General features: G+C 44.9%; 1 long non-coding RNA gene across 2 annotated transcripts; it reads right to left on the bottom strand.

The window, feature by feature from the left end:
• Positions 1–6,878: 6,878 nt before the first annotated feature.
• Positions 6,879–22,274, bottom strand: LOC114587146 (uncharacterized). 2 transcript variants are annotated; one of them, XR_003704226.2, is made up of 5 exons: positions 18,237–22,274; positions 16,772–17,041; positions 14,480–14,628; positions 11,567–11,684; positions 6,879–8,904 (listed from the first exon to the last, which is right to left on the bottom strand). It is a non-coding gene; the product is annotated as an uncharacterized LOC114587146 (long non-coding RNA). The 2 variants fall into 2 exon arrangements; XR_003704227.2 differs by lacking the exon at positions 16,772–17,041 and having other exon boundaries at positions 6,882–8,904.

The raw sequence follows: 22,274 nt of genomic DNA, 5'->3' as shown, positions 1-22,274 counted from the left end.
CGTGGATTTCTGTGCACACTTTTGGCCTTGAATTCATTGGTGTGCTGAGCACCGTCCGTAATGGCAGCATTTTATGTGCTCAAGTCGGTTTCAGCACAATGGGAGTTGGCTTTTCTTTATGTCCATGGCATTTTTCAAGCCCAATAAAACCTTTGCAGCATCTCTTCTCTCCCCCCCCCCCCAATTTTTTATTGATTTTCACAAGATTAAAAACACACTAACAAACAAACAAACAAACAAAAAAACAAACAAACAAACAAACAAACATAAATCATAACCTTATTAAAACTAATCTTCTTAACATTGTTAAGTGACTTCCTCGTATCCCCCTAGTTGAATTTCAATGCATATCATTTTAACGGTTTTCCAAAGCACCTCTTCTCTTTTATTGGGTGTTCTATTCCTCCTCTTATGGAAAGCCCTCTCTTTAAAATAAACAAGGACAGCAGAAAACCCAGCACACACAACACCCTGCCCCAAACCCAACCCTTCCATGCTCAGGAATGCCATCATCTTCCAAGGATTTCAAAATGAACTGTCGGCAGATTATTATTACTTATAAAATTTGGATACCGTCCTTTATCTGAAGATCCCAGGGCCGTTGTGATAGAGGACACAAAATGGAGAGAAACAGAAATACATCACTATGGAATGTTTGGAGTTTGGCTAATGGTTGGCAGGAGAATGTGGGGACAGAGAAGTGCTCTTGATGCCACTCTAGGAGCTCTTGGGGCTCTTGAGTCCAATATTTGTCTGCTTATTTGTTTAAATTATTTGCCGCTTTTCTACAACAAGCTGTGCCCAAAGCAGCTTACAGCAAACATTCAAATCATCGAAATACAGAACATGCCAGTGAAGTCAAAGTAACAAAAATCAACAACTTAGCAAAGACAGAACAAATTGAATATTACATACCCCCTCACACATAAACACAAAGCAAATCTGAAAGTTAACCAGCCATAAAGTTTCTGGTTCTGGTCCTGCTGCAGGTAGATCCCAGGCCAGGTAGATGATCTACAGCTGCCTCCACACCTCTCCTCCAGAAGAGGCTGACAGCTGCACAGGCAAATGTCAGGGAGAACAATGGTGGTCAGTCTCTTCCGCAGCCTCCTGGAAGTACTGATTCCCAGTGCAAGTCTTATTGTACTGGTGGCTGTGCACTGCAACAGAGCTCTACGGGAAGTGCTCATGTGTGGACAAATGTGCACAAAAGTGCCCAAGGAAGAATTGAATCTGTGTGACCCACATGCATATTACGTGTGTACTAAATCAGTGCATTATGTATGTACACAATGCAAGAACCAGGATCAACAGTGTTTCTAAGCCATGCCTTCTGGCATGGAAGAGGGGGTTGCAAATGCTCTGAAGGTTTAAAAATATGAAGAGAGAGAATGGCCTGTTTCCTTCCACCTCAAACAAGCATGTGATTGGTATATCAATGCCCCCCAAAGGCCTGTATGGCCAGTGTGGTGTAGTGGTTAAGAGCAGTAGATTCGTAATCTGGGGAATCCAGGTTCGCATCTCTGCTCCTCCACCTGCAGCTGCTGGGTGACCTTGGGCTTGTCACACTTCTCTGAAGTCTCTCAGTGTCACTCACCTCACAGAGTGTTTGTTGTGGGGGAGGAAGGGAAAGGAGAATGTTAGCCGCTTTGAGACTTCTTCGGGTAGTGATAAAGCGGGATATCAAATCCAAACTCTTCTTCTTCTCTTCTTTGTGTTGCCACCCCAAACTCCAAGTGCTGTGAGCTTCCAGGGGTTCCAGAGTCCAGTTTTCTTGGAATGAGGGACAGCGGAGACTGTGGTGTCTTTATGGTATATGGTTTATTTACAAATGTATGCACAACCTGAGCCTAGAATGGGAGGGGCTCACCCCAGAAGGTCTTGCTTTCCCCACAGTCACAGCCTTGGATTAAATAGCTCTCAAATGCAGCTCTGGCTTTTGTTGAGGGAGGGGCCCCACCCATTTGCCCTCTGGCACAGAGCAACCTCCTTTCTTATACTAAGGACCATACTTAGGGTGACCACCTCACCTAGAAGCTTGCCTGGCTAGCTCAACAATAGAATACTCCATCAGATTTTAACCCTTGCTGGATGCAGGACCCCAGGGCATCATGCAGGCTAACCTGCCCCAAACTCACAACCCAAACAGGAGGACCTCCAGGCATCTCCAGGGTCTGACAGCCTCACTCTTGACTCACCTTGCCTCTGAGTTCTGTCCAAAGCTTGCAATGACAGTGCAGTAAAAGACAAGAAGCAAAAGCCTACAAGGGAGGAGCCAGAGAGGATTTTCTTCCTCCCCTCATCTGAGTCACCAGAAGGAATTACAAACGTGCCTGGCGCTTATTTTATCTGGACGTGTGACCTTCTTCCAAATATTATTTCTCCCAAGGTTTCCTGGCCCCCTGAGAGCATTTTGCTTTCCACCCTTGTGATTTTAAAAATTACCACTGCTGACCCAAAAGTCATCTTTCAACAGAACATTAGCCATGTCCTCGACACTCCCTCCATTCTTCTAAGAGTGTGGAGTGGAGGAGATACTGTTTCTGGCCCTGCCAAACTTGGGAAGAGAACATGCTGCTTTGATGCGCCTAGCTGCATTTTACAGTGACGTAGCAGCCACAGCAAAGACCAGAGCTGCAACCTTCAGTCAATGAATCAGGTTAAAAACATTTATTTAAAGCACATTTGAAGCTCACTGCTTCCCCAAAGCTTCCTGGGAGCTGTAGCCAAAGGTGCTTGAAATTGTAGCTCTGTGAGGGGTAAACTGCAGTTCTCAGGATTTTTTGAGGGAAGCCATGCAGCATGTATGGTGAAGATGCAAAGGTGTCCCCTTGTTAATTGGTCAGCTGTTTGCTTTCACAAAGTTAATAACTGTAATATTTTTTCTTATATGGGCCTTGGGGAACACCTCTTCTAATTGGTGCGCCCGCTACCCCACGTGTGTGCACCATCTATAATCATGTAGAGCAGTGCATCTCAAAATGGTGGTCCACAGACTGGTGCTGGTCTGTGAGCCATTGGCTGTTGGTCCGGAGAAGCTCCACCACTGCCCAGGTTGAGTGGGATGCTTCTGGGACCAAATATGGTGCAGGTCCCTGGCCCACGGCATGAGGAAGTAATTGCGCGTCACCACATCAGACAGTCTGAGAAGCCCTAGTACAAAACATGTTTTTATTCTGCAACTGTGTCATGAGGAATGCATGTATGGCCAGGAAGGACGGCTGTCTGAAACCCTGGAGAGCCATTGCTGCCAGCCTGTGTAGACAACACTGAGTCAGGTGAAGCCTAATTCAGTAGAAGGAAGCTTCCTATGTTGAATGAGTAAACTGACTAAAAGTGACGCAATTGAGCATCTCACCCTGCACCCTGTGGTCCCACGGGATCCCAGGGCAGGGCAGGTCTCCATCTCTGGGGGCAGAGAGGAAGAGGGGCATCCTCAGAAAGGGACAGCTGACCTTGTAAGTCCCCTTTCCACTGCCATGGATATCCCTGCAGTTCAGCTGTAGCCTTTCCCAGGCTGTGTACACACTCCAAAGCCCATTCAAAACACATTTTCCCACACAGATAATTCCAGGGTTTATTAAGGGTTGCTGGGAATTATAATTCTGTAAGGGGTAAACTATAGGACACAGAATCCCTCAAAGGAAATGATGTGCTTCTAATGTGTTTTAAAGGTACAGTAATAAGAATTAATAATAAGTAATAAGAATTCTATTGTCGAAGCTACCAGCATGAGTCTGACCAAACTGCGGGAGACAGTGGAAGACAGAAGTGCCTGGCGTGCTCTGGTCCAGGGGGTCACGAAGAGTCGGACACGACTAAACAACAACAACAACAACAACAATAAGAATTCTAAGGTTGAATTCTATGATCTGAAATATAAAATAACTGTTTATAAATGTACAAGGCAAACACATACATAAGTATATAAACCATGTGTCTGAAATAGTACAGGAGAACAATCCTGAAGCCATTTTGACTCTCCCAAATTGACCTCAAATATTTCTCTGCAAGGAGGAAGGAAATGGGAAAAGCTTTCCAATTCTCTTTTGACTGTGTAGGGGCTTACACCTCCCTTTTCAAATACAGTCTGGCAAGTATCTGTTAAGCGGAGCACACTTATCAATATGCAGAAGAGATTCAGGAACTAAGTATTTACCATCTCAAAGGAATGGCCAGGCTACCCAGAAAAGGCAATCAAGTAAGGCATTATCAGGTATCCTGGCAGACAGGAGAGAAGCAACACTCTCAAATTTCTGCTGGAGACCGCCTCCTCTGATGTATGTTTTGGGGTGGTGGTCTTGGGCTGTTGTTGTTTAGTCATTTAGTCGTGTCCGACTCTTCGTGACCCCCTGGACCAGAGCACGCCAGGCACTCCTGTCTTCCACTGCCTCCCGCAGTTTGGTCTACAGTTGGTCTACATGGTCTACTCATGCTGGGCAATTTCATGTGGGCAATTTCAAAAGTCTATATAGGGGCTTGCGCACCATTGTTGGGGGTTCTCCTCCCTCCTGTGTGTGGTGAGTGGGGACCCTGCTGCAACAGTTTATTTCCTTTAATAAAGATCAGGCTTACTAGCCACTTTACTTTTCAATATTCTCTGGCTGGCCTCTGTTATTTTCTCCTACCGATAGGGAACCCACTTAAGGATTCTATACGGGCTTTGGAATACCCCATAAGGGAAAGGTAACAGGAGAAAAGAAATGCACAAATGTGCTTAGCATGTGTGGCTCTCCATCCTGCTTTTCCTGCATTCCACTGGAACTAGGCAAATGTTCCAATTTTATTTCTGGAACATAAGCATACACTGTTTGTGCCACTTTCACTAATAGTCACACTGAATCTCACTTTGCAGCTGGTGGTTTTGTTTTTTGTTTGACTGGATGGTGGTGATGAGGATTGAAAAGCTTCTTTCTTCTCCTGCATCAGGTCAGTAGCAGCTGAGGCCTAAGGCACATCATAAAAGCTGAGAAAAGTTGTTTGCATTGATGGTGCTGGCACAAGGACTCTCTGGTCAGCAGCCAGCTAGGAGATTTGGATATGCATGTTCAGCTATTTTGAGGCAGGACTGCATGTTTCAGTTCACAAACTGATTCCATCTTGTTGACTGGAATCTGGAATCTGATTTACGTCTACAATAGGCACCAAGGGCCTGGTGTTCAGGAGAGCACTAAATCTCAGAGAAACCAAAGACTGGAACTGAGGGAAGTCGGGTGGGGTGGGGTGGGGTTGTGGGTGGGGAGGGGGGAGATAGGAAAATGGGGGGGAAATTAAGGATGACATGTTTTTTGGATAATATGTTTTGTTTAAATGTTTAATAAAAACTATTTAAAAAAAAAAGAGTTCCGTTTCCACACATCTTACATCAAGAGTCCAATGAGGCAGGGAGGACTATGGAGTCCAGAAGTGGTGCTGATCTTGAGGCCAGATGGTTGGCCTTGGGAAGGACTCCAGCTCTCATGAAGGGAGACACGGGATTCAGTTTGCATTTAAAGGTGAATTTACCTACTTCATGCTTTCAGAAACAACTACAGTACTGGAAATCCCATTTGGAGATTTTACCAGGAATTTCCCCATGCAATTTATATAAGTATATAGCATATTTACATCCATAAGGCCTGGAAAAATCCACACCACTTTGGAGTAATAGTACCGCTCTATTCTGCTTTGGTCAGACGACACCTGGAGTCCTGTGTCCACTTTGGGGCAGCACAATTTAAGAAGAATATTGAGCAGTGGGAATGTGTGCAGAGGAGGGCAACCAAGATGATCAAGGGTCTGGAAACCAAGCCTTACAAGGAGCTGGGTATGTTTAGCCTGAGAAAGTGGAGACTGAGAGGAGATATGAGAGTCATCTTCAAATAGCGAAAGGGCTGTCACATGGAAGATTGAGAAAGCTTGTTTTCTCCTGCTGCAGTGGGTAGGATCCAAACCATTGCACTAAAGTTACAAGAAAGGAGATTCTGATTAAACTTTTTGACGGTAAGGGCCCTTCAACCGTGGAATGGACTCCCTTGGAAGGTGCTGGCCTCTCCTTCATTGGTGATTTTTAAGCAGAGCTTGAATAGCCATCAGTCATGGATGCTTTAATTGAGATTCCTGCATTGCAGGGGGTGGTCTAATGATGCTTGAGGTCCCTTCCAACTCTATAAACTCTATAAACACAAGCGGAAAGTGTGCACAAAGATGCATATATTATAGGAAATGACATACAAAAATGCATTACATATGAGGAAACTGCTTTGCAAATATGTACATTTTAGGGAAAACTGCATACAGAAATATGTATATTGGGAGAAATGTACACATATAGATTAGTGTATTCAAATAAATTGCAAATTAGTGTCCTTTTTGGTGTCACATATTTTGTGATCTGCAGGTGGTGACTCTGTAAGAGGAGTTATTCAGAGTTATTCATATTTGCAAATGTGTATGTGTCTACACACACACACACACACACACACACACACACACACGTTGCAGAATCCAGCTTTTCCAGCAGAGAATTTGGCGGTACGCTTCGATGCCCATGCGTGGCTCTTAGCTGCACCATGGGAGTAAAGGCATGCTTGGAAGACTGGCAAAAGCAACGTGAGGGTGAAACCATCCTTAGAGCAACCCTGCAAGGCATTTCTATTTATGCTCCTGCTCTCCAGGTTGTCAGGGAGAGGTGGAGCAAGCACAAGCACAAGAACCAATCCTCTTTCATTAGTGGAGATGATGGACAGAACCTAGAAATTTTATTTTAAAGAGGAACTAGTTCTCATTCAAGGACATGCCCAAAAAAGGGACTAATTCCACTTCACAGTCATCCTTGTACAAAATGAACTTTTTTGGTCTGTGTTTAGTTCGCAGTTCAAGTTTATCCAAATGATCCTTGGCATTTTTACTTTTTCAGAATTCAGAATGCTATAAGCTGCTGTGCTGAAGTGTAAAATATACTTAAGAAGATCAAGAAAAACATGAAAACACACACAGTGGCATGGGGATAGTTTATTTCCCCAAACAATTACGGTGTTTGGGTGTAAATGCACAAAGAGTATAAAGCATACATAGGAGAATGAACCTGAAGATGAACTAGAAATCATCCAAATTTCTTCCCCAAAACAAATTTAATTCACATTCAGTTCACCCAGCAGTTACAGAAACTAATTGCAGAGGTAGTTCAGAGATTTCTGAAGTAGTTCCGTGAACTTCGAAAAATCGAACTAGTACATTTTAAGCACTAACCATGACGTGAATGGTCTCCCTCCCCTCAAAGGAGCTGTGTGGGGAATTTTGCTTCATGGTAATTGATCATGACAATGAAAGGGCACCACAGCGCTTTTCCTGCCACACTTAGAACACAGGGCACCTTCCAGTGGGAGTTTTGCTCAGCCGTGTCAGTACTTCCAAAGGACATTTAGCTGAAACCAGGCTGTCTAAAAGCCTGCAAGGGGAGAATCAAAAACACTCATGATGGTCTGAAGGTTAAAAACGGAGCTCTTCACAGAGAGGCACACCAAAAAGCTATTACAGGGCAGAGGATCAAGTTCTCTTTTCTGTTAGAATAATTTGATCATAAATAAAGGAAGGCATGTTCCGTCTTCCCCTTTCCCTTGCTGTGAGAGGGTGTGGGGAGATGGAGATTTTAAACATGCACATTATGCCAGGGCTGACTAGGTGTTAATTTATCCTACAGGGATCCAGTAGGGATAGTTGCTAACTGAGGTGTTTGGCGTGTTAGAGGATGGGTAGTACCTCTGGTGTGGGACGTGCCATGCTCCTTCTGGGATAGCTTTCCACCTTTGGTCCCCACCCTGCACTCAGCTCTCGCCTGTGGCTCCTAGAAGCTGTCAGTGTGTGAAAGTGGCCACACTCCAGGATCGGCTTCGGCTGGCCAACCAAACCAGGTGAGGGTAGCCAATGGGTCTCAAACCCTCAGTCAGTTAGGGACGTTCTCTGCATGCAAAGACAGGCTCCGGTAGAGTGAGAAGATGAGACAGACACTGAGTCAAGAAGGCGGTTAGTGCGCATGTTGTAGAGGGGAAAATCTGTACCTCTTGCCTTGCAGGACATCTTCAGGAGAAGAAAAGGCTAAGGAGCAAACCCTACACAAATCCAGAGTGAAGTCACTAAGATGGTTGGATGGTTCCTTGTACGCCTCCTTCCAGGAACTCCTATAGCCAAGCTGGTGCCAAACGTACTGTACTGCTTTCCTTTGGACCACCTCAGTGAGGCTGAGAGGAGAGTCTTGTCATCTGGGCAGCTCAGGACCTCCAGACACGCTGCCCAGGCATGTGCCCTGGGGAGGTCACTTCTGTGCTGCTAACACAGCAGTTTGACTTCACCTGCTTCGGACCCACATTCCGCTGCTTTTTGTTGAGAAAGATGGACTGTGGCCAACTAAAAGTCTGCTGACAGCTCGCTCTTTATCCAAAAGACAAACTGCTGAGACCATTCTAGACTCAGAAGTTTTATAGGGTCATGTGGGATCCCATCAGCCCCTCATATTACCTTATCCCGGCTGGACTGATAGCTGCACCTGCAGTTCCATGTTCTCGCCATCTGCTCTGGTAGCTGGAAAGTGGACCTGGAAAGTTTGGGTACCTGGACTTTGTTTTCTTCATCCCTCCCCATTCCTTTTCCTGTCTTTCCTGTCATATCTTTTTGGTTGACCTGAGAGACTTGCGCCAATGTGCATTTGTCAGCCGCACAGCTGAACAGCAGCTACTTCACTATGCCAGAAGTTGTGTTTCTTGCCATTGTGCTTGCATATGTGAGCCTGAAAAATGGCTAGTGGTGAGCAATGCTCAGTGGAACCTCAGGCTCCAGAAAGGACTGTGCAGACAGTAGCCAGGAGCGGAGGGAGCGGTCTGCACTGAGCGGGGGGTGGTCCCTAGGGCAGCATGTTAGGAAGTCATTCTGCAAAGAAACAGAAAAAGGTGCTTGTAGCTTTAAAGAAGTTTTCTTTAAAGATTAGGAGTGATACTCTAGGCTGATTGGTTACAGCTGGGGATGAAAAGAAAAAGGAGGAAGTTGCAGGTTGCACTTCCCTGCAGGAGGAAAGAGGACCCACATACTGTGTGTTTATACTGTGGTGGGAAAGGGAACGTAAATAGTTTTGTATATAGTCACAACTAAAATGCTTGTGAACCAGCCAAGAAATAAAGTAACTCTTGACTGAGTATTTTGCACAAGTCTCTTGTCGTCTGCCACCAGGAAGAAACTCTGCTACAAGCTATTTCAAGCTGTTCCATAGAGGAGCCACCACACCAGCAGCAACCTCCACTACGGCACAGGGGGTCTGCAATGTTTCATGCTTGCTGCCGTGCATCAGGGGTTTTGTTTACAGGTGGCAGGGGAGATTGCAGGAGGCAGTGCGGTTCCTCGGCTGCAGGGGGATGGAGCCACTGGACAATACAGTGGTACCTCGGGTTACATACGCTTCAGGTTACATACACTTCAGGTTACAGACTCTGCTAACCCAGAAATAGTGCTTCAGGTTAAGAACTTTGCTTCAGGATGAGAACAGAAATCATGCTCCGGTGGTGCGGCAGCAGCAGGAGGCCCCATTAGCTAAAGTGGTGCTTCAGGTTAAGAACAGTTTCAGGTTAAGAACAGACCTCCAGAATGAATTAAGTACTTAACCCAAGGTACCACTGTATAGCAGTGAACTTTAAGGGAGATGCAGAGACTGTTATTTGTGGTGCAATACCCCTTTTGCTTGTACAGTGGTACCTCGGGTTACAGACGCTTCAGGTTACAGACTCCGCTAACCCAGAAATAGTACCTTGGGTTAAGAACTTTGCTTCAGGATGAGAACAGAAATCTTGCTCCGGCAGCACAGCGGCAGCGGGAGGTCCCATTAGCTAAAGTGGTGCTTCAGGTTAAGAACAGTTTCAGGTTAAGAACAGACCTCCAGAATGAATTAAGTACTTAACCCAAGGTACCACTGTATAGCAGTGAACTTTAAGGGAGATGCAGAGACTGTTATTTGTGGTGCAATACCCCTTTTGCTTGTACAGTGGTACCTCGGGTTACAGACGCTTCAGGTTACAGACTCCGCTAACCCAGAAATAGTACCTTGGGTTAAGAACTTTGCTTCAGGATGAGAACAGAAATCTTGCTCCGGCAGCACAGCGGCAGCGGGAGGTCCCATTAGCTAAAGTGGTGCTTCAGGTTAAGAACAGTTTCAGGTTAAGAACGGACCTCCAGAACGAATTAAGTACTTAACCCGAGGTACCACTGTACTTATTTTTGATTCAGATTTGTCATGGCCAATGACTCAACAACTTTGGTCCGCCCTAGGTGTCAGTGGGGGTTGCTACACTGCTGTGTGCAGATGTTCCAATGGTCAAGAGGTGAGGCTCTGGATAGTTTGCTCTTCTCTCCCCCCCCCACATAATTATGCAAATACATGCAAATATGTATCATGCATGATGTATTGAAGCCTGAGAACACAAACTTTGTTACAGCATGTTTGTGTGTTTCATGCACAATTGCTATTTCCCCCATAATCCTGCTATAAGGCAACTCCTGGGAAGGTAAAGGTAAAGGGACCCCTGATGGTTAGGTCCAGTCGTGGCCGACTCTGGGGTTGCGGTGCTCATCTCGCTTTATTGGCCGCGGGAGCCGGCGTACAGCTTCTGGATCATGTGGCCAGCATGACTAAGCCGCTTCTGGCGAACCAGAGCAGCGCACGGAAGCGCCGTTTACCTTCCCACTGGAGTGGTACCTATTTATCTACTTACACTTTGACGTGCTTTCGAACTGCTAGGTTGGCAGGAGCAGGGAGGGACCGAGCAACGGGAGCTCACCCTGTTGTGGGGATTCGAACTGCCGACCTTATGATCAGCAAGCCCTGTGGGTTAAACCACAGAGCCACCCGCAAGTAGCCTTGACATTGTCCAGGTAAGTTTTTGTAAACAGTGCAAGCTTACAGAATGGGCTGATCTTTGGAACTCAGTCTTCAGTTTTTTAATTGAAATGGGATCTAATTCCCCATCCCACCAGTTTTGTTGTATTTGGCCCAGAAAAGTAGGCTAAGTCAGGAGGATGCTGGAGAGAGTTTCAGTTGCTCTGCCCGCATTCCATTCATCAATGTAAGCCTTTCCAATTTCTGGAAAATTAATTTAGCATAGAATCTGGATGCTTATTGGCAGGGTTAGGGGAGGAAAACCATGCCTGTTAAGTTTGGATGTTTGGATGTCAGCCTAGCCTGCAGCGAGGGCGGGGGCAGTGTTGAGTTATTAATTTGTCCCGCTCACCCTGGCCCAAATATTTTTTCTCTTCGGCTCACCAACGTGGAATGTTGAGTAATGCATTTGCTATGGAGAGTGTACATGTCCACATCATGCTTGCAAAGCTCACAGGCTAAGAGTAGAGCCCTGCTTCACGCATTTCATTTTTAGTGTGCACCCAACATTTCCATGCACATCTAAAAATGGAAAATGTGAACATTTGCTTGCAAACATGAGTATCATACAGGCATGTTCTCTATCAGTGTTGTGGCTCCCTGATAGTGTACACTCAAGCGTCGGTTTGATGCTGCTTTTGTGTAGGAAATGGCCATGAGACTTCTTACCTTATGCCATGTGGTCTAAAGATGGAACCATGTGTTGCAAAGAACAGAAGAGTCCTGTGTTAAGTCAATCTCACTCACAAGGATAATGATCAGTTCAACTTGGTGGGCAGCTCTTTCCCTAAAGTACCAGATTTGCACATCATAATCACATCTTGCCATCTATCTAAAGCACATTTAAAGCACACACAACCAAAGACTCCTGTGAACTGCAGTTTGCTAAGAGTGCTGTAAATGGTTGCTCTGTGAGGAGTAAACTACAGTTCCCATGATGATTATTGGGGGGGGGGGCATACACTTCAAATGTATGTTGTTCATGCAGTCACAGAGCAAGATGCAAAACAGAAGTGATTGAAAACGCCTAATGTGGAGAGTTGTTGGGTTGTGCATGTCTGTTTCTGATTGAACATAATGTATGAACAGGAGAATAGCCTGCTGACTTAGCCCAATGACCCATCTTCTTCTCGGCCAACCAGATTGCCTGTGGGAAACCTGCAAGCAGAACACTCACCCCTTCTGTGCTTTCCAGCAGCTATTCAGTAGCACACTGCCTCTGACTGACCAATGCATTGAAGCTATAGTACTTATGGTAATGGATGTATATGTCTTCCCCAGGCCCCATTTTCCTGGCCTAAATCCCCCTTCCATCTCCAGACCTTCTATTAGATTCCCAAAGCTGGAAAAATGCAGATACCTGTCTCACGTCTGTCGGTTTTCCAAGGGCAGGCCGAACAACCATGCTAGGGATGTGTTTGAATAGTAGCATGGAAAGGCCTGGGAACTTGGGGTATGCATATGGGTTCTGGTGCAGGGCTGAAAATACTGACCTGCCTGTTTTATGTTTCTTTTATACAGTGCTATTAGCTAGTTTCAGAATTCTGTAAACCCTTGAGGAGTTTATAATCTAAATGTTGACAATCAAGGAGCCACCGAGGCGAAGATATGAATGGGACAGACAAAGGTAGCAAACAAATGAATGAAGAGAGTGACACGGATCCACATATATGAAAAATTGTGCATGTTGATTTGGAAGTGAGTCCAGCTGCTTATTGAGGCTCATTCCAGGTGACAGCGCAGAGGATTACAAACAGAACATTATCATGAGGCTGATACATACTTTGACGCACCCCTTCCTATGCACTTTTGATCATTCCTAACACAGAAAAGAAGACATTCAGCGTGCAAATGAGCAGTGCTTTTTTCTGGGGGGACGCAGGGGTACGCATACCCCTAAACATTTTGTGAATCTAAGTTTGGCCTCATTGAAGGGCAGTATTTCAATATGAGTAGGAAAATGAGAGTACCCCTAAACTTTTTTTTAGAAAAAAGCACTGCAAATTAGTATTGTGACCAAAACAATCCACTTACTTTGGCATGACAAACCAAATTGCCTCATGCCTGGAAATGCCCATGCGATTTATTTTGGTTGAGGATGAAGATTAAGGTCAAGTTTTGGGAAAGGTGGGTTTTCAGAAGGAAAGATTTGAGCTGAAAATTCTGCTGGCAGCCAGCTTGGATGTGTGCGATGTTGTTTTTTCAGGCTGGAAGGGCAGGCAGAGAAAGTGCTCAAGCGGGGGGGGGGGGGACATAGCTACCCCACCCCACCCACCATTGCCCCCTCACCCTCTTTTCTTCCTAACCTAACACAGTATGTAGCACTAATGTCTCACAACAAATGAAACTGATCTGTAGAAAACACAACTTGAAAAAAGAGACAATGCACACACACACACACGTTAAACATATTTTTTATTAAAGATTTATTGGTTTACAAAAGTATGTGCCCTGCCTCTTTTTTCAAGTTACATTTTCTACAGATCAGTTTCATTTGTTGAGACATTAGTGTTACATTAGGAAAAAAGGGGGGAAGTGGTGGAGGGGGGAATGGTGAGTGGGGTCAGGTGGGGTACTTAGTGTATGTGTGGGGTTTTGTGTCAGCATCACTTGTGCAGGTTCTCTTTACTATTCGCTTGTAACAATGCACATATTTTTGTAAACTAAAATCTTTAATAAACATTTTTTTTTTTAAAGTAGGGGGTGGGAGAAGGAAAGCAGTTCTAGTGGGATTTGTCATTCCACTCATTGATGGAATGCAGAAAAGGTGGGGTCTTGCTGGGAGGGGGAACCTTAGTCAAGCAGCTGTTTAGTTCAGAAAAACATGCAGGCGAAGCAAATGAGGCCTCATTTTAAAAAACCTTGAAGTGGCCCTGTGTGGACGCCATGACTGCTGAGCCACAGTGCTCACTTTGGTTCTGATAGAGAGATTGAAGGTGCCTGTGGAATGACAATAATGCCAGACTCCAAGTTTTGTAACATCTGTCAACTCAGCAGTGCCTGACGGAGGAAAGAGAAAACCCACGTGGAGTCCTGCCTTAGAAGATGAGGAGGCAGTGGTTAAAAGGCAGAACTCCATATACACACAATCAGTGAAAATAGTTAGTTGCTAAATAAGTGACATGCAAGCCGTATATGTGTGTGCTCGTCCCACAATTCCAGAAGAATGCATGCAAAAGTGCTGAGTTAGAGGCATAGCATACAAGTTGCCAAGACTCCGAGCATTCATTAAACACACAAAATTCAAAATAAATGCTAAAGGATAAAGTTATGCAGAACAAAGTAATGTTGGGGTATGGCCTGTGACGGGCTTCCATTCCACTAGAGCATGCGACTAATAAACACAAATGAGGTATTTTTTTGCCTTGTCTTGTATAACTAATCTGGCTTTTAAAAAACTATTTAGCATAATTTAGTCTCCTTAAAAAGAGAGAGAGAGAACGGCAAGCCAAACATAGGGCCCTGCCTCCAGCCAGTGGATATTGTGTTAAGGTGTCTCTCTGCCTTCTAAGGTTTTAGAAGGTATCACCCACACTCAGTCTCAAGCATATCTTTGTTGTTGTCATCAGGACTATAGATTACCTTTTAATTTGTTCCTACATGAAAGATGATGTTCCCAGGAAAGTGGAATCTATGCCAAGGATTACATTCTGTGGGTTTTCTGCAGGTGATGTAGGTAACTTCTGAGGATATCAGGTTTGGGGTGTGTGGACGCCTGTCATTATCAATAGCTGAAACAAATAGTTCAAACAGTTCATATGGCACAAATAAATACAGGCTTATTAGACAGGGATAAATCATGCATGAAAATCTGGCATGAAAATTGTTAAATGAGCTATATATACACAATTTAAAAAATGTAATCAGAAGTTGAAGGAACTGCCAAAGACGCTCTTCACCAGGGATGCTGATGATGTGGGGCTGGTCCTGATTTTCTGCATTCTATGGGATTGGGGCCAAGACACATAGCCCTGGCACTGGAGGAGGGTCTTTTGTTTGACAAGAATCGGTCAACAGTGGGATGGTGCACATCTGGGCCATTCAGCAAGCCTGTACTTTTAAAGCAGTGCCATGCCACTCTAAAGGGTTAAGGGCACTGCGAGTTCTTAGGACACCCTATTCCCCTCACAGAGCTACAGTTGTCAGAGTCGTTTAACAATTGACTCTCTTCCCAGGGAACTATGGGAATTGTAGCTTACTGACAGGTCTAGGGGTCCCCTAACAACTTTCAGTTATCAAGAAACTACACTTCCCAGGGTTCTTTCGGGAAAACAATGACCGTCTAAAGTGGTAGCATAATTCTTTAAGCTTACAATGCAGCTGGGCCTGCTCTCTGAATCACAGCCCCAGGTCTCATCAGAAATAGCAACTGTCAGGGTGCAGAGTGCACTGTATTACGTCAGCTGTGAAAAGCATTTTAAAAAATACAATACAAGGCAAGCGGAATGAAGTGTTATTTTGATCAAGAGCGGCCTCCCACTGTGAGAAGCTCTGAAGTTAATTGAAACAAGGCGATGCAAATAGTGTATTTTGACATTTCTTAAGCAGTATCTTCAATACTGCAGATTCTTCCCTAACCCTGATTCTAATCCCACCCTGTTTGCTTCTATTTTTTGAGAGGTAGGCCTGTATGCATGAAAAGCAGCCATTATTTTTGTAATTTCCTAGAATTAGTAGATCTAGCAGTCACTCCCCATCACTCAGCCTCACTGAGGTCCAGCTCCGAGGGCCTTCTGGCTGTTCCATCACTGCGAGAAGTGAGGTTACAGGGAACCAGGCAGAGGGCTTTCTCTGTAATCATGCCCACCCTGTGGAGCACCCTCCCATCAGATGTCAAGGAAATAAAAAACTATCTGACTTTTAGAAGACATCTGAAGGCAGCCCTGTTTAGGGAAGTTTTTAATGTTTGATGTTTTATTGTGTTTTTAATATTCTGTTGGGAGCCGCCCAGAGAAACTGGGGAAACCCAGCCAGATGGGTGGGGTATAAATAATAAATTTGTGTCAGACTCATGAGAACTAGTGTTCAAATCCCCACTCAGCTATGAAGCTCACTGGGTGACTGGACACCTTCTTCTTCCACCAAGCCTTTTAAGGTAAGACCTTTCCAGTCTGCATCTGTATTAGAACATTTCTAATATATTTTTATTGTTTTAGCACTTGTTTCCCACCCTGGGCTCCTTCGGGAGGAACTGCAGGATAATAATTTAATAATAAATAAACACAACATAAGCTTCCACAGGCCAGAGACTACTTTTCACAAAGTGAGGCCAAAAGCTTAAAATAGTGCAAGGACAGCAGTAGCATGTCACCGCACAGCGGGGTTGCTTCAGAAATGAGAGGCTGCGAACTTTTTAAGTCCATCTCCATAGACAGTGTGATGGGATGATGAGCTGCTTGTGCGTAAAAGCGTAGTCCCTCAGAGTCTGTGCACGTTCACAAACCTCTGTCTGTGACGGAGCCCCTCAGACATGGCTGCTCTAGTCACTTGCAGATTCCGACAGTGGTTGCTTTCGGAATCGTTTCCAGCATAAAAGCTCCTTAACAGAAACACGTCTTCTGGACTCACGGCGTGACAGTTTCCGGCGAGGCGTGGGTCTCCCTATGGGAGCTTCAGATACCTCCCCACTGTTCTCGCTGGAAGCGTCTCTGAGCCCTCCCTCCTGCTCGCATTCCCTCAGAGATCCACTCCTCCCCCGGCTGGTTCCTGCTTCAGCTGTTGAGTCTCTCCCAGCCTCCCTGAGCCCCTCCACCACCTGTTCCTCCGATGGCAGTTCCCTGACAGACAGGGATTTGTAATTTGGAGTGGTCCAAATGTTATTTTGGGGTGAAGAGGTGACGAGATAGGTGATCCTTTTCAAATTTCTTGATTCACCTGTGGGACCTGCATCAAAATGTTGAAGTGTGGATATGGAGCACTCTGGACCAGCTAGTCAGCCATGCCCCTTTCCAGGACACTCCATCTGCTTTGTCTCTCCTTCCACACACACCCTAGCAGTTGGCTGCTGTTCCTCCAGACAAGTCATGAGGAAGAGGAAGGTGTGGGCATTGCTGTATCTCATATATGTTAGCATCTTCATGGTCTGAACATACAGCATCTTTAAAATGTCCTTGTTTGCATTATAACCGCCGTCTCTGGCTCCATCTAAAAAAACAACACTGTCAGCCAAGGATGCTACTTTTCCCTCACTTTATCTGATTTGTAGCTGCAGTGGGGGTTATAGAATCATAGAATCATAGAGTTGGAAGAGACCACAAGGGCCATCGAGTCCAACCCCCTGCCAAGCATGATAACATAGATTAATGTTTGCTTTCCCTGACATCTCCAGGAACTTTTCTTCCATGGAAAAAAACTGCTTTCTCACCAGCACACTTTAACCATCACTACCCCCTCAAATATCTACCCCAGTCTTCCACAAGCTGGTGCCCTCCAGATGTTTTGGACTACAGATCAAGAACAACACACACAGGCATGGGAATAGTTTATTGTCCCCAACAATTATTATCTTTAAGTGTAAATGCCCAAAGAGTATAAAGCATACGTAAGAGAATGAACTTGAAGTTCCATGCTGACTGGGACTCATGAGTGCTGTAGTCCAAAATATCTGGAGGGTACCAGCTTGGGTACCCTCCATCACTCCCACCTACCAAGTTCAAACCAACACTTTTCAGAGAATGCCTTAATTGGGCTGCTAGAGTCAAGGGTTTTAAAAGCTGTTAACGTAATTATGAGACCATAATGAATTTCAGATGAAAGAGAATATAACCTTTAAATATAATAGATGGTTTTGGTTGGTTTTCTTTTCTTTCCCTCCAGAAGTTGCCAATAATTTTCCTTTGCCACATAATGTAATTAACTGGAAAGGGTGCTGCTAGTATTATAGCATTCTGATGAGGTTGGGTCATCGGGAGCCATTAAGCAAACGTTCCAATGCTTGCACTCATTCCCTATTATCTTCTTCCCAGTTCATTTAAAGGTGCTGAGGAATGCTTTTAAAGCTCTCAGGGCATAAGGCCCAGCATGCCTGAGACCACTTAAATCCACATGTTTCACCATGCCCATTTATGTTGACAGGGATCAAGGGCAGGTGCCCCCCTAAATCAAGTAAATAAACATACTAAACTAAAAGTAATAATAATATTTGAAATTGAAATGCTCGCTGAGCTCACTTGGATGATATTGTGGCGCAATCTAGCAATCCAACCGACAACCCAATTGAATGATAGACTTCAGCTCCAAAGCTATACTATGGTACACCATGTGGAAGAAGAAAATCAGCGAAGAGCAGTTAAAAGAGCTGAACATAGCAGACCTAGCAAAAGAGGCAGAAATATTTTACCCTACGAAAAGGCTCTGCTCGTCTCTTTTGCTCAGCCATGCAGCACTTGTGCCATAGAGCAGTCATTTGTGAGAAGTAAAGACCTGGCTAAGGTCAACGATGGCAGGCCAGCATCTCAATGGACCATGTTACTGAGTGTGCACAGAAAAACTGCATTGGAAGAAAAGCAGGAATTTAAGAAGGAAGTGCTGAAAACTTGTTTTAGTTTACATTTTTAAAAATTAGATTAAATTGGATTAAAATTAGATTAAATTAGATTAAAAAGGCGTGTTCTTTGCAATTTTGCTAAATATACTCATTAACCGCATTAAAGGTACTCCCTGATGTTAACTTTTTATTTAACTTCCTAGTTTTCAAATGACATTTTGACAGATTTTTCTGAGCCCTGGGGGTCAAAAGAAAGTAATTTAAAACAACTGTTGTTGAGACTTTTATTCCAAATCTGCTGGACAGAGCCAGACAGAGGATGATGGCGAGTGGGTGTCCTCCCCCCTTAAAAAATAAATAAAGCTGAATCTTCAGTTATGCAAATGAGCACAGACCCTGATTGAAGGCCAAGACCCCTGGAATCCTGCACATGTCTTGGCATGGATTGGGCAGATTGTAACAATACCAGCAGCTTGAATTTTGCCTGGTAGCAAATTGGCAGCCAGTGCAAATCCCACACGCAAGGTGCTATATGCACTGGCAGAGGAAGAGGAGTGCGGGGGGAGCGCACTGCCCCCGGCAGCGTGATCCCGGTGGGGTGCCAGCGCCATGCCCCTGGGATATGCGCCAGCCCTGCCCTGCCTGCTCTCCGCCCCCCGGAGCATGAAGCTCCGCCACTGGCTATATGCTGGCACTAGCTTGCCCCCACCAGCAGCCAAGCTACTACAACCTGCACCAAAATCACCGGATGGAAAAGCCCCAAAGGCAATCCCACATAGAATGCATTGCAGTAATCCAATTGTGAGGTTACATGCATGGACAACTGTGGTAAAGCTATCTCAATCCGAGAACCATTGTAGCTCTCTTACCAGTTTAAGAGACTGGAGCTATTAATTTCATTGTGGAGTGACGCTTTTTAGACAGATATATGTATTGTTTTACGTTTTTCAAAATGTGGCAAGCCAACCCAGTTGTGCTGCTTCTGCCGAGTGGGGCTCTGGATTTCTGCCCTATAGCACTGCCCTGCCTTGGTTTCCCAGTACAGTGGTACCTCTGGTTACGTACTTAATTCGTTCCGGAGGTCCGTTCTTAACCTGAAACTGTTCTTAACCTGCTGCTGCGCCGCTGCACGATTTCTGTTCTCATCCTGAAGCAAAGTTCTTAACCCAAGGTACTAATTCTGGGTTAGCGGAGTCTGTAACCTGAAGCATATGTAACCTGAAGCATATGTAACCCGAGGTACCACTGTACAAAGCGGAGTATCTCAGGCAAAGGTGGGGCTTTTCTATCACCTACTGCCAATTCCTTATTTAACTGAGATGCCAGGGATTGACCCTGCAAAGTATGTGCCCTACCTCTAGGGACAGGAGAATAAATTTGATTCAAAACAACCTATCATACTTTTCCGTCTATAAGACACCATGTATAAGATGCCCCCTATTTGGGGGAGGGCTCAAATTTAAGAAAATGAGCAGATTTTGGGGCGGATGGGAATGCCAAACCAAATATCACTCACCCAACTGGCAAACGCTAACAATTTCAAGCAACACAAGCCGAATTGCCGAAGCGGCAGCCAATCCAAAGTAGCGCTTGAAGCATCCGCTAATAACCCGCCTATGTGACAAAGCAGCAGCCAATCCAAAGCAGCCCTTGCAGCAGACATCATTCACCCACCCAATCGCTAGATCCTGCTCCCGGATGCAACCAATCGCCCATCCCCCCTCTGCACTACCAATGTATAAGATGGACCCCCCCACCCATTTTTTATTTTGGAGGGGGGGGGAACCCTCATCTAATACACAGAAAAGTAATTTGCACTTTCCAAACCAATGCACGGACCGAAACAAAGCCACCCTTAGAAATTCAAATTTCTCTGCATTTTGGAAATCAGTTCTCCAGCCAAATGATGAGCTGAAAAATGCATATACTAGTGTAAAGTGTGCATATACCTGTTAGATCACCTTGCCCCATAAATGCCCAGTGTGTTGCTTCCATCTGCAGAACTGGCACTGTTCTAGGTGCCACATAATATTTGTTCCACATTTTTAAGAAATCAATTTTTAGTATGGCAGCACTCACATTTTGGAACTCCCTGCCTACTGACATCAGACAGGCGCCTTCACTGTACTCTTTGGGCACCTGCTTAAAACATTTTTGTTTCAACAAGCCTGCACAAATAGAATGTTTACGTGTTTTAATCTGTTTTCAGCTCATTGCTAATTTTAATTATTATTTGAACATTTTAAACAGCTAATTTAAGCGTTTTTACTCATAATATTATTGTTTTACTCTATGTAAACCACTTTGAGGGGTTTTTTTAAACATTCAAGCAGTATATAAATTCTATAAAATAAATAAATGATTTGTTGTTGTTGTTTAGTCGTTTAGTCGTGTCCGACTCTTCGTGACCCCCTGGACCAGAGCACGCCAGGCACTTCTGTCTTCCACTGCCTCCCGCAGTTTGGTCAAACTCATGCTGGTAGCTTCGAGAACACTATCCAACCATCTTGTCCTCTGTCGTCCCCTTCTCCTTGTGCCCTCAATCTTTCCCAACATCAGGGTCTTTTCCAGGGAGTCTTCTCTTCTCATGAGGTGGCCAAAGTACTGGAGCCTCAGCTTCAGGATCTGTCCTTCCAGTGAGCACACAGGGCTGATTTCCTTCAGAATGGAGAGGTTTGATCTTCTTGCAGTCCATGGGACTCTCCAGAGTCTCCTCCAGCACCAGAATTCAAAAGCATCAATTCTTTGGCGATCAGCCTTCTTTATGGTTCAGCTCTCACTTCCATGCATCACTACTGGGAAAACCATAGCTTTAACTTATACGGACCTTTGTCAGCAAGGTGATGTCTCTGCTTTTTAAGATGCTGTCTAGGTTTGTGTGAAAATATATATGCAAATATACAATACAAAAATTCATTGTATATGGGGAAATTGCTGTGCTAAAATATGCATAGTAGGCAAAATATTGTACAAGTGTGTATATTAGGAGAAATTCTCACTAAAATGCCGTTGAATTTTAGTGAGGTGTCTTTAAAGAAAAAGTTTGCAAAGTGATATGGAAATGTGAAGAACCAAACTCATTTTGGGTAAAATGAGAAATTGAAAGGGACAGATTTGCACAGCCCTCCTAACTGTTGAGCTACAGCCGCTCACAGAGCAACAAATTAGCCATGTGTGCCACCTGGCAATCACCCATAAGGGCAGATTCCTGTCAGGAGATGCCAGCTGCCACCCACCCAACAAAGTATGCAAATACTAATTGCCACACACTGCCCGAGTACAACTGGTGTCTTTTCCAGACCTGTGGCTTTATCAATCCACATTTCTGCTACTGTGGTCTGGACAGCTTGCACCACATCCCTCCTCTTTCATGCCAATGCCTCCCCCACCCGCCTGCTTTGCCTCTCCACTTAATGTTATTGCCGGTGACTAAGCCAAACAGAGATGACTGCCTCATGCCTTATTGCTTTTCATGCATGCTGGGTTCATTTGGTGATAAAGTCAAAGAAAGGGAGAGCGCTGCATATTCCCAGAACAAAAGGTCATCTGTTTCCTGTCAGGGAATTCAGCTCTGGTTCCATCTCTTTTTAAATGAAGAACAGTAATGCTTTTTTTTATCCGCCCTGTGGGGAAGGAAGAAGGAAAGTCGGGAGAGGGAACTACTAAATAAAACTTTTTGTGCCATGCCTCCTAAGATGGTAGGCAGTGAGGCAGTAACAAGTCCTGTGATGCACACACCCCCCCCGAAAACTTTGGGGTTCCCTTGAGCATGCTGATACCTCCCTCCAGGGCCAGCCCAAGACATTTGGTGAACCACAACAGGACACCTGCCCCACCAGCGAAGAAGAGGGGAGGGAAGATTTACATCAGGAACAAGCCAGAGGGAGGGAA

Source organism: Podarcis muralis, chromosome 16, assembly GCF_964188315.1.
Source record: "Podarcis muralis chromosome 16, rPodMur119.hap1.1, whole genome shotgun sequence".
Taxonomy (NCBI): domain Eukaryota; kingdom Metazoa; phylum Chordata; class Lepidosauria; order Squamata; family Lacertidae; genus Podarcis; species Podarcis muralis.
Note: the sequence above shows the minus strand (reverse complement) of the source record. Positions and strands in the feature narration are given on the sequence as shown.